We start from the raw sequence: 11,031 nt of genomic DNA, 5'->3' as shown, positions 1-11,031 counted from the left end.
GTGTGTGTGTGTGTGTGTTTTACATCAAAGATATATTACCTGCGGCGCGCGAAGCGAGTGTGTGAAACGATGCATGCAATGCTTTCTACATTCCGATAGTGTCTTCGTTGTATATTTAATGTGTTTGTTTGTATGTTGTTGTTGTTGCTGTTGTTGTTGTTATTTACAGTCATGCTCCATTGTAGATTATCTATCGAGGTTGTGATACTGTATCTGACCAAACATTAAAAAAAATTTGAGTAAATTAAATTATTTCTCTTATTATTAGTGTGTTTATATTGTGCATTGTTGTGTGTTTAAAAATATATATACATAAATAATTTATCTTACTTCGTCTTTTAATCTAAACGAATATCAGGTGTTAAAAAGTATTTATAAATATTCTATCCTATTTCATCTTTTAATGTAAACGAAGATCAGGTGTTAAAAATATTTATAAATAATCTATCTTACTTCGTCTTTTGATCTAAACGAAGATCAGGTGTTAAAAATATTTATAAATAATCTTTCTTACTTCATCTTTTAATCTAAACGGAGATCAGGTGTTAAAAAAAAAATGTATATATAAATAATCTATCATACTTCGTCTTTTAATCTAAACGAAGATCAGGACAACTCTGGAGACGCCCCCCTCCCCCACCCCACCCCCTACACCCCCACACCCCTCCCACCTTCCCGTATCCTGCATCCCGCACACACGCAGCAGCGGATCGATACTGAGTCAGATCCAAGAAGGCAGGCCCAAGGATCGATATAGCCTAGCTATCGTTGGCTGAAAACTGAAGGCAGACAGGCTGGCAGACAAGCTTGGAAAAGCTGTTGAAAAACTGTCAAGCCTGCCTGCAACTGCAGAAGCAACAACAGCAGAAGCAGCAGCAGCAGCAGCAGCAACAGTAGCGGCAGCAACAGCAGCGGCAGCAACAGTAACAGTTCGAAAGACAAAAGCTGAGGAAGATGGATTGATGCCCAAAACGATAATCTGAGACGGTTCATGGAGTGATATTATGAGAGAGAACCAAAAAACCCACCAGAAGTATTTCCCTTAACCCTTCAGTACAACGGTGTTAGGAAATGAGAGGGAGAGAGAGAGAGAGAGAGAGAGAGAGAGAGGAAGGAGAGAGAGAGGGAGAGAGAGAGAGAGAGTAAGGAGGGAGAGAGAGAGAGAGAGAGAGAGAGAGAGGAAGGAGGGAGAGAGGGAGAGAGAGAGAGAGAGTAAGGAGAGAGAGAGAGAGAGAGAGAGAACACTGGAAATATTCCAAAACCCCTACTATGGTATAGGAAATGGAGAGAGACAGACAGACAGACAGACAGGTAAGCAGAGACAGAGCGGGTGAGAATACAAATATGAATGTTCTATTGATCAGACTATTGGCCCATATCAATGGAGCAACCTCAATAGAGGTTGAGTTGTCAAAGTCGTTGACAATCGGTTTTAGATAAGTAAACTATTTTTGGCAACGAAACAAAAAAAAAAAAAATAAAATAAAACTACACGTGTAACGGGAGAGAGCGAGAGATGTGGGTGGGTGGGGGGTGCGGGGGGGCGGGGTGTGTGTGCCGGGAGGTAGGGGTGGGGGTGGGGGGTGCAGGGGCGGGGGGGGGGGGGGGGGGAGGGGAGAGGACGGAAAACTATGCGTGTGACGAACCATGCAACAAGGAGAGAAAGAAAACCAGAATACTAATATTCCAAACCTCGTACAATCGTGTGGAGGAAAAAAAGGAGCGAGAGAGACACAGTCTGACAGACAGACAGACAAACAGACAGACAGACAGAGACACAGACAGACAAAACACAATGAACAACTCAGATATCATGGCGGGGTAAATAAATAAAAACGGTCATACACGTAAAATGTTACATGTCTGTCTGAGTGTGTATGCGTGTGCGTCTGACTGAATCTGATTGAATGACACAGGAAACGAATGATGAGCGCCCAGTAGCAGCCGTCAGTCGGCTCTACCCAGGTAGGTAGCCTGTGGTGCAAATGTCCCCGTGTATGTAAAGCGCATAGAGCTTGGTCTGTGACCGAGGATAGGCGCTATATAAGTATCCACATCAATCAATCAATCTTCAAAAGTGACCATGCCGTCTGCCATCGGGATACACGGTTTGTCTTCCTATCTCATGTATGAAATGAAGTCCAATGGAAACAAAGGGAAAACCAAGTAAGACATACGAAACAAAGAAATCGTTTACGTGTACACCTAAGTGATATAAGTGATATTCAATGTGAGGCCAGCGGGATTTACCAATAAAAAGAGAAAAAAAAGAAGAATCAAAACAAATACCACGCCCAGTTTAGCTCTGTTCCTATATTTATTTTATTTTACTTTTTTTGTTGTTGCGAAATTTGTTTGCTTCCGCAAAACAAAAACAACAACAACAACAACAACCAAAAAAAAAAAAAAAAAAAAGGAAAAGAAAAGAAAAGAGGCGAGTAATCTTATGTAATTATTTCTGTCTGTTTGTAGAATACAAGCCAAGTAACTTCTTTCTGCTAATGATAATTTAAAGACATTATATTTCTATTTTCTTCGCAGCGAAATGACAAGTGAAATCAAGTTTCTACATTTTAATTTTTTTATTTTTTTATTATTTGGGCAAATCAGTACTTCTCTCAATTGAGTTCGAGTATCATACAGAAAGACCAAACGTCTTCGTACAGAAATGAACCACTGAATCCCTGTGCCATTCCCACGAGACCACTGACAGTTATCTCTCTGGCTGTCAGTCACTGAACTAGAAAGGGCATATATATATATATATATATATATATATATATATATATATATATATATATATATATATATATATATATTGTTGCTGTTGTTGTTGTATTCCATTTTAGAGTGTCCAGTTGGCAATTACACATTCTTTAAATTCCGAAACGATGATATTAAAAAAAAAAAGTCATTTCGACACCCTGGTTGTTACCGATACAATTCCAAATACATTTTCTGACACAGCGCCCCATTCCAACTGTACAGAGGAGAAGAGAGACTTCCCATGGTCTTGTTAACCCCCTGATTACCGCCCAAGAGAATGCTTTGCTAGTGAAGAAAAGAAGAAGAAGAAAAGACTGAACTAAAAACGTCAGGTTTGCAGTCACCATCATTCAGCAAATCTCTGTACCTAAGTATGGACAATGAAGTTTGTGTATTGTATTGTATTGTATTGTATTGTATTGTATTGTATTCTTCTTATTCTTCTTCGTTCGTGGGCTGCAACTCCCACGTTCGCTCATATGTACACGAGTAGGCTTTTTCGTGTATTACCGTTTTTACCGCCTCCATGAAGGCAACCATACTCCGTTTTCGGGGGCGTGCATGCTGGGTATGTTCTGGTTTTCATGACCCACCGAACGCTGACATGGATTAGAGGATCTTTAACGTGCGTAATTTGATCTTCTGCGTGCGTATACACACGAAGGGGGTTCAGACACAAGCAGGTCTGCACATAATAATGTTGACGTTGGAGATGGGGGAAAATCTCCACCCTTTACCCACCAGGCGCCGTTACCGAGATTCGAACCCTGGACCCTCAGAATGATAATCCAACGCGTTAACCACTCGGCTATTGCGTTCGTCGTATTGTATTCGTATTTCGATCTCTTCCTCTCGGGGTTTTCACCCAGGTCTGAATGGATACCTCACCACACCCAGGTCTGAATGGATACCTGACTTCACAATTCAGCTGGGAAAGGTTATAAAAAGTGGAGTGATGGCCTAGAAGTAATGCGTCCGCCTAGGAAGCGAGAGAATCTGAGCGCGCTGGTTCGAATCACGGCTCAGCCGCCGATATTTTCTCCCCCTCCACTAGACCTTGGGTGGTGGTCTGGGCGCTAGTCATTCGGATGAGACGATAAATCGAGGTCCCGCATGCAGCATGCACTCAGAGCACGTAAAAGAACCCACGGCAACAAAAGGGTTGTTTCTGGCAGAATTCAGAAGAAAAATCCACTTCGATTGGAAAAACAAATAAAACTACACGCAGGAAAAACTTTTTTTAAATGGGTGGCGCTGTAGTATAGCGACGCGCTCTCCCTGGGGAGAGCAGCCCGAATTTCACACAGAGAAATCTGTTATGATAAAAAGAAATACAAATACAAACAGCAGAAGGAGAAGACTGGGCCCCCTCTTCCTACTGTCGAACCCTAGACACATCAGTGGATACGAATTCGCTGCCCCTGTAGCCGTAAACTTCTTCTTCAGCGTTCCCAGGCCATGTTAAGACGGTCAGTCCAGGGTAAATCACTAAGTCCGCAGTCCTCTAGAGCTCTGCCCCACAACTTGTTCTGGAGCGCTGTGGGACTGGGCCAGATCTGGCACCTCAGCTCTTTGTGTAGTTAGAGCAGTCTTGCAGGGCATGGGCTGGAGTTTGAGGAACGGTGTCACACGGACATTGGTCTGTGTGGGAAATATTCAGCTTGTAGAGATGGGAGAGGAGCTGGCAGTAGCCTGTGCGCAGTCTGAGGATGATGACTTGCTGAGCTCGACCCAGCTGATAGATGCTGTCCTCCTCTGATTCCAGATGTAGCTGTTCTCGCCAGCTATTTCTGAAGTGATGGCCGTAAACGCCTGAAGGACCTTAAACCTTAACCTCTTGATGTTGCATTTGACTTTTGTTCAGCAAATATCAACGATGTCACTTTGAAGTACACAAGACGTAGTGAATGCACCTCATATCCGTGCCACACTGATCACCAGAGTTCGGCAGTCAATGGGTTAAAATTAGAACCCTTCACACCCCCAATGTCGCATTTCAGCACCAGCCAGGTAAAAGAGCACCTGTGTCGCTGAAATGCGACAAGATCATGTGTCTGTTATTCACAAACCTGCTGCTCCTAATTTCCGGTGGTAGGACAAGCCATATTTCGCTCACATCACAGAGTGATTCCCACCAGAGGAGTCGGCTAAGAAAATGGACAGTTTACTCAATACGTTTAAAGACACAAATCCAAACGCTTGCAAAAGTGCTAGTAATGGAAATCCTGATCTCGATACATCAGGTTTAGTTTCGCTGTGTGATTCCTTTTCACTTGCCGACCTATTTGAAAACAAAGATTGTGATTATACAGACTTTGTATGATACTAATTATAATTAATCGCATGACGTGGATTCCATGTTTTGATCAAGTGTACAGCGCGTCAGTTCTCATATTTCGTTACGTTTCTGACATGTACAACCCCTTCCCCCCCACCCTGCCCCCTTGTGAATGGGCAAAGCGAGCCTGACCACAATAAATCATTCGTTCGTTCGTTCGTTCGTTCGTTTCCACCAGACGCCATCTTATCTCTGCTTCTTCTGGCACCAGAGTGTACTGCACTAAAAAAAAAAATAATAATAAAAAAATAAAAATAATAAAAAACCTGACTGGCGGTGAAAGGAACAATTTCAAGAAGAGAGAGGGGGAAAGTAGAGACCAGGCGACTGGGTGTCCACAGCAGAGCAGAGGACACCGCTCGATCCATGCTCTGGTTTCACCATCAGCACCAGCATTGAAGGAGTAACTCTCGCTATAGAGTGAGGGCTGTATTATCAATGGTTTCTCTGTTGCAATGGGAAATTAGCTTTGTCTTTTGTGAAGGACTAGGACTCTCAAACTAGGAGGCAAAATTGCACTGGCTCTTAGTGCTGCAGTCTTGGGGGGGTAGTTGGCCTTTCGGAAACCATCCCTGATGCCGATTGTCCTAAAACCCTATTAGCCGAGAGAGTGGGGATGTAAGTTGGGCAAGACACTCTCCACTATAATCGAATTCTGTCCCAGATGGATGGGACAGCTGTTACCTCCTCTGCTGTTCTGATGGTCATAGTCGAACCACACGACTGACTATCATACATACAGCTGTTCACTGTAATACTAATGCTGTGGTGGCGTTTATTTCATATGTATTAAAAAAATAAATAAATAAAATAAAATAAAATAAAAACAGGAGAAAGGAAAAAGAAAAAGGTTGCAGACCTTGCAAGCGATTTTCTTGTCTAGAGTCCCGGAGACAGGGAGTTAGTTGTTGGTGGCCAGTCCCGAGATGCCAGCCAGCATCGATCAGGATGTATGCATGTGGCACCGGGTGTCTTCTCTGTCTGAAGCGATAGAAGAACAACCCACATGCCAGTGAAAACTGTCTTCATCTGTCTGCACGCTCTGACTACTCCATATGTCTACACCTTCTGCCGAGTCCCTCTGTCTACATACCCTGTCTACTATACCCTCTGTCTACACGCTTTGTCTACTCCGTATGTCTACACCATCTGCCTCTGTCTACTCTGTCTGCACCTTCTGTCTACACCCTGTGTCTACTCCCTGTGTCTACACCCTGTCTACTACACCCTCTGTCTACTCTCTGTCTCTCTCTCTCTCTGCCTACTTCCTGTGTCTACTCCCTCTGTCTACATTCTCTGCCTACTACACCTTCTGATTAGATCTTCTCTCTACTCTCTCTGTCTACACCCACTGTCTACACCCTCTGTCTACTCTCTCTGTCTGCACCCTCTGTCAACTCTGTCTACTCCCTCTGTCTGCACTCTGTCTAATCTGTCTACTCCCTCTGTCTACACCCTCTGTCTACTCTCTCTGTCTGCACTCTCTGTCTACTCCCTCTGTCTACATCCTCTGTCTGCTCCCACGGTCCACTCCCACTGTCTGCACCCTCTGTCTACTCTCTGTTACACCCTCTGTCTACTCTGTCTACATCCTCTGTCTACTCTCTCTGTCTACACCCTCTGTCTACACCCTCTCTGTCTACATCCTCTGTCTACACCCTCTGTCTACTCCCTCTGTCTACACCCTCTGTCTACACCCTCTGTCTACTCCCACTGTCTACACCCTCTGTCTACACGCTCTGTCTACTCCCACTGTCTAATCACCCTGTCACTCCTTCTGTCTACACCCTCTGTCTACACCCTCTGTCTACACCCTCTGTCTACTCCCACTGTCTACACCCCCTTTCTACACCCTGTGTCTACTCTCTCTGTCTACTCTGACTGTCTACTCCCACTGTCTACACCATCTGTCTACTCCCACTGTCTACACCCCCTTTCTACACCCTCTGTCTACTTTGTCTACTCCCACTGTCTGCACCCTCTGTCTACACCCTCTGTCTACTTCCTCTATGGACTCCATCCTGTCTACTGACACCCTCCGTCTACACCCTTAGTCTACTTCTGTCTACTCCCTCTGTTTCCTTCACTGTCTGCCTGTACCCTGATGTCTATGTTTGATCATAGTGTGATGTTTCATGCCTGTTCCGTCACTGTGAGGAGTGTGTGTGTGTGTGTGTGTGTGTGTGTGTGTGTGTGTGTGTGTGTGTGTGTGTGTGTTGGTCATAGAATCATTGTCTATGTTTGATCATAGTTTGGTATTTTATACCTATTCACTTCACAGGCTGTGATTATTGCCGTGTGTCTGTCATTGTGATTACTGCGTTCAAGTGAGGTTTACTGCGTCAACTTTTACATACATTCAAAAAAAAAAAAAAAAAAAAGTATTCATAGTGAATTACTGTGCTTCTCCTACATCAATTTTTTCAAAGTTAGTGTACCATACACGATAAAACATATCTTACTGGAGACCGTAAAGTATTAAATATTCAGACCTCCCCCCTCCTCCCCAACCCGCTTCCCCTCCACGCCAATTTCGCCCACACACATCGCTTCCTAACATGTTTTTTTCCCTCCCAGTATCGTCTGTCGCAGCAATTGTCCCCAGTGTATTTTGAGGCGTGCCAACGTTTTTAAGTGTGTTAGGTGACTGTATAGATTTATTTTGGCTGCTTTGGGTTTAGTGATGATGTTCTCGTGTTCTTGCTGTGTGCATTCCAAACATGTATGGTAAGTGATTGCACCTGTCTGGGATTTTACGTTATTTCTCCTATCCACGCTGAAGCGAGCGACGTGTTCAGTAAGTTACAGAGTGTCAGGTTGACAAGAAGAAGAAGAAGAAAAAAAAAAGATGTCGGCGGGAACGATCCTATTGGACTGCGAGACGTATACTGTAGGCTTCGACCTTGCTTACAAAATCGAGTCCTTTGCATGTATATATGAAAACTAACTGGCACTTTTCCTTCCGGCGAGACGGCAGTAGTACTGCATCATGGTTGAATTGGTAGGTCTTGATTCGTTCTACTCGAGACAGTTAACGAGTTACTGTACGCTGATAAGAACAGTGTCAGGTGTGGACTGGGACATGTTGGACTGAGTAAGACTTGTAGAATTGTTGCTGAAAACGTACACAGAGGCACACAGAGACACAGACAAACGCACACTGAGGAGCGCGTGTACTTGTATTTGTACGCTTGTTGTTGTTTTGTGTATGTGTGTGTGTGTGTGCGTGTGTGTGTATGTGTGCGTGTATGTGTGTGTATGTGTGTGTGTGTGTGTGTGTGTGTGTGCGTGCGTGTGTGTGTGTGTGTGTGTGTGTGTGTGTGCGCGCGCGTGTGGCAGTGTTCATGTGTGTGTGTTCTTCGGTAAATCAGTCATTATCTGTGTGTGTGTGTGTGTGTGTGTGTGTGTGTGTGTGTGTGTGTGTGTGTGTGTGTGTGTGTGTGTGTGTGTGTGTGTGTGTGTGAGTCAGCGTCTGTGTCTGTGTTATTATTCATCGATGGAATTTAGGCGACGTCTTTTAACAAGAACAGCAGAGCAACGCAGACAGGCCAGGAAAAGCAGTGCCAGCAAGTCCTCGACAGCCGCCACCATCCCCTGTCCACACTGCGTCAGAACCTTCCGGGCGCGGATTGGCCTGACCAGTCATCTGCGCACCCACAGAGCCCAACCCCCCCCCCCCCCCCCCCCCCAAGGATGACTAGATGGTCCTCGTCGATCCAGACGGACGAACCACATATGAAAAAAACATCATCATCATCATCATCATCATCAGTAATAAGAAACTATAGGGAGAGCTGGACAGTACAAGGTTTTCAAAGAAGAAGCCCCCCTCAGTCAAGTGTTTCGGCTGTTAACTCCTTACACTCTAAGGGGTCTGGGCCGCACCTAGGTCATGACTCCTATATGTCCTTGTATTTCCGCCTTTTCAGCATTAGTAGTAGCAGCAGCAGCAGCAGCAGCAGTAGTAGTAGTAGTAGTAGTAGAAGCAGCAGTAGTAGCAGCAGCAGCAGTAGTAGAAGCAGCAGCAGTAGTAGTAGTAGCAGCAGCAGCAAAAGTAGTAGAAGCAGCAGCAGTAGTAGTAGTAGTCGTGAATCTGTGTGTGTGCATTTTGCATGCGTCCGTATTAATGTAAACAAGTTGGTAGGTCCTTACGATCACCACGCCAGCAATAGTAGTCCCTGTGAAATTATCATAGATCTGACTACCTCGTGTGGAGTCAATAGAACTTCTGACGTAAGTAGACCGCTGGAGAGTTCTGTGCTGACATGATTTACAGAGGTGCGTCACATGATTTGTGCTCTCGAAGTTGATTGGTTCTCCGAAATTTCGAGCAACAAGGCGATCGAGAGAGACAGAACGTGCGAAACAGAAGGCTTCTTTCTTCGATTTTTTTGCTTATGTTTTGTTCTTTTTTCATTGCGCACATATTGTACAGAGTTTCGTTGTAACAATGGAGGCTATCAACTGAAGAAATGGGGGACAGCGCATGTTTGCTGTTTTTGTCTTTGTCGATCGCCTTTGGCATTGCTCGCGATTTCGAGTAAAAGTTAAATGCGCATGCGCAAGATCCAGGATGGCCGCGGAAATCTCCAGAGGTCTCTTGCCTCACCCCCTTCAGCCCAACCCCCCTCTGCCGTCTCCTTAATTCCATGTAGCTGGCATCAGTTGACCCAGTTGCAAAACAGAAAGAAGAAACACACACACACACACACACACACACACACACACATACAGAGACTGGACAGACACACACACACACACACATACACACCACACCACAACACACACACACACACACACACACACACACACACACACACCACCACAACACACACACACACACACACACACACACACACACCACCACAACACACACACACACACACACACACACACACACACACATACACCACAACACAACACACACACACACAACACAACACAACACACACACACAAACACAACACACACACACACACACACACACACACACACACACACCACAACACAACACAACACACACACACACACACACACACACACACACACACACACAGTGCAGACCACGCTTTCTTCTTCCTTCATCTTCAAATGGAGAAAGTTTACAAACTGAACACGGACATCGTTGTGTAAAACGAGACTCGCTTTTGATAAGAGATGTCCAACGTTTCAGGCCATTGGTCTGACTTCACGGACTGTGTACGATGGATTTTTCTTCTTCTTCTTCTTCTTCTCCTTCTTCTTTTTCCATTGAATGCTCAGCAGCCCTGTGTCATTTGTATCGTCAACCCTTCTTCTTCGGCTCATTCACAACCGGAAGCACTCATCAAGGCGACCGCCTGGACAAATCTGTCAGTCTTCTATGGCGTAGCATTCCCGACAAAACATCTGAAGTTGAACTTCTTCTTCTCCTTCTTCTTCTTCTTCTTCTTCTCCTTCTTCTTCTTCTTCTTCTCCTCCTTCTTCTTCTTCTTCTTCGTTCGTAGGCTGCAACTCCCGCGTTCGCTCGTATGTACGAGTAGACTTTAACGTGTATGACTGTTTTCACCTCAGCAGTGTAGGCAGCCATACTCCGTTCTCGCGTCTGTGCATGCTGGGCATGTTATTGTTTTCATATCCCACCACCGAACGCGCTAACATGGATTACAAGATCTTTAACGTGGCGTATGTGGTGTTCTGCATGCGTATGGAGTGGGTTCAGGCACTAACAGGTCTGCACACAATTATGCTGACTCGGGAGATCGGAAGAGGGTGAGGGTGAGGCTGAGAGCTCTAAAACCGCCCACACATGAACACCGCAGACTCAGGGGCGACATGATCGAGGTCTACAAATACCTGCATGGCTACTACACAGTCAAAAGACCAAAACTGACACTGGGAGAACGCTCCGTGGACACTCCCTCAAGCTACAGAAAGACAGACACCAA

This window comes from Babylonia areolata, chromosome 15 (genome assembly GCF_041734735.1).
Source record: "Babylonia areolata isolate BAREFJ2019XMU chromosome 15, ASM4173473v1, whole genome shotgun sequence".
Classification (NCBI taxonomy): domain Eukaryota; kingdom Metazoa; phylum Mollusca; class Gastropoda; order Neogastropoda; family Buccinidae; genus Babylonia; species Babylonia areolata.
The sequence above is the reverse complement of the archived record's forward strand: the minus strand, read 5'-3'. Positions refer to the sequence as shown.